Genomic DNA, 2717 nt, shown 5'->3' on the forward strand with positions numbered 1-2717 from the left:
GTTTTATCATGGCTACTGAACAAATGTCACATATTTTTGCAGATAAATTCCTCTATTTGCATAATATCAAGGTCTCTTTCTTTCTTTTGTTGCCATTCCTGTCAACTATATATATATATATATATATATATATATATATATATATATAAGGTGAAGCAATGATCTAAATTTGTCACTGTTTCTGGCTTGAAACTAGAAAGCATATATTGCTAAAGTAATTGTTCAATCTATTTTGGTACGCATTTACCTATTCTTTGACGATTTATGAAACTCGCTATCTGCTCTATAATATATAACATTGTTATTGAAATAGAATACGTTATCCATTTTTGGGGGGGCGTAGCTATACGTGAAAAGATTCTACAGCTTATCAGGCTGCACTATGAAAGATTCGGTAAGAATAATGTACAATGTATGGCCGCAATATATGGAGCATAATTAAACAATGGAGAATTATTGAGGGCAATTGGGTACTATGAGTTTTATGATTATCTTTTATTTCTTTCACTTACTAAACTGCTGTTATCCTGAGGAACAACTATGAAGGACCGTTTTAGACGAACTAACCGAGCACTTTATTCTATCGAGATATTTTGCCGAAACGGTCAGTCACACGCACGTAAACAAGTGATGCATTGAGGTATAAACATTGTTTATCTGTATATTAAACTACCATTGGCTTAGAATGCAATTTGTTAAGATATTTCTTCACATGAAACCAATGACTCTGTTTGTGTGTGTGTGTGTATGTGTGTATGTGTGTGTGTGTGTGTGTGTATGTGTGCGTGTGTGTGTGTGTGGCAAGATTCCACACAATTTCCTTCTGCCACATTTACTCACAAGTGATTGGTCGGTCCGAATATATTTTTGAAAACACGATTTCATGCCCTCGGACGGAACCTGGAAAATATTTTGAAAGCGAGCTTTTTGACCACACAGCCACGCTTGCACCTAGCTATGTCTCTATCCAAACCAATGACATGGACTTTAATGAGGAGCCTTTGCATATGACTAGTGATTATAATATATAAAATCATATTACAGTGATTAATGATAACACATACAGAATAAGATATAGTTAAAAGGATGCCAAATATTATGTTATACATGGTGCATATCATTGAGCTATGAGGATGCAAAATTCTTATATAAGTTGAAGTCTAGACTTGGGCATCATTGTTAAATAGTAAATTAGATTCGTTATCGAAATGATTAATTGTATAAACTGTCCGATTTTCACGTCTTAATGTTAAAAGTTGTGTACAACTTTGCATGCGTAATAATGTAGCTTTGTATAAATTAGTAATGATCTATAAAGTTTCGTGGACTGTATAGTTTTATTGTTAATGAAACTGAAAATTAATGCTGATAATGATTTACAGGAAAAGACGGCAGCATCAAAGAGTTTTCTACGAAAAATATACAGATTTCTGAAAGCATAGCATTGTTTATATATTACAACTAGATATTTTTTATTAAGAATCTTTTTTGTTTATAGAAATACGTTTTACTTTGTGTTCAAATGCCATCCAGGCCAGCTGGTATTGCTAGTGTGTCATATTAAATGACAGTGAGACGGTGGACAGGTAGAATCGTTAGCAAGCCGGGCGAAATGCTTAGCGGTATTTCGTCTGCTTAGCGGTGTAGCGACTCCGTGAGATTGGATTGTTACTGGTTATTTGAGTGCGTCTGTACAGTAAGTGCAAGTTTCCATTAACTGTTTTTGTGTCTTCTTGTCATAACTATTGTGTGATAGTCTTCGCTTGAAAACTATCGTGTGTTTCCCCCATGGGGGAAACAGTAATTGCTGGCAAGATGCCGAATAATGTATCTTCGTCTGGCGAAGAGGAGTCAACCGGAGGCAAAAATATAGAAAATTTATTGTTTGGAGAACTTTCGGATTCTTCTGAAGAGGAGTTTCCAAAGCTATCAAATTGCACCGTTACAAGGAGGAACATAAATGTGAAAAACATACAAACAGAAGAAAAACAAAAAAGAAGTTTTGCGTCGGCGGTTGGAGGTGGAACCCGCCAGCTGTCGACAAACAAAAGCGACATATTAAAATACAAAGACATGCTAAAAATTGAAAACGGTGTTGTCAAAGTTCAACCACCGGAAGAATTATTATTAACAGAAAAAAAAAGCAATTATTTATAAAGTTTACTGCAAAAAAGGAAGGAAAATCGAGCAAGTGAGCGAAGAAAGAATTGAACAAGGTCTAAAGCCCATTTGGCAGGACATTACGTATCTAGCTAGAGGCAAAAAATTCGGTACCATTGAGGTACATTTTAAAAACATTGAAACTGCACAAGTGCACTCTGTAAAATCCTTGGAAACCGAGGATATAATTTTGATACCGATTTACATGGGGATGAGGACATCCAATGTAAAAATAACAAAGGTCCCACCTCAAATTTACCCAATGTAGCGAACCCAATGTAGCGAAGAAGGTAGATGAGGTAAATATACTTCAAGCTATCGTCACCGAAAAACCATATTGGATAGGCCACACGGTTCACTTATTAATTCAAGGAGAACAGGCTGTAATTGAACAACTTCCAGAAAAAATAGAAGTTGGGGAGGAGTTGCTCCTCAACGTTTTTGTCGAGGGTCGAAAGCCCTGGTGTTTTTTGTGCGGCAAATTAGGCCACATTCGAAGGAACTGCATGGAAAATAAGGAAGACGAGGAAGAGGAGAAAGAAGAAAAAGAGGAAGAA

This window comes from Octopus bimaculoides, chromosome 3, assembly GCF_001194135.2.
Source record: "Octopus bimaculoides isolate UCB-OBI-ISO-001 chromosome 3, ASM119413v2, whole genome shotgun sequence".
Lineage (NCBI taxonomy): Eukaryota > Metazoa > Mollusca > Cephalopoda > Octopoda > Octopodidae > Octopus > Octopus bimaculoides.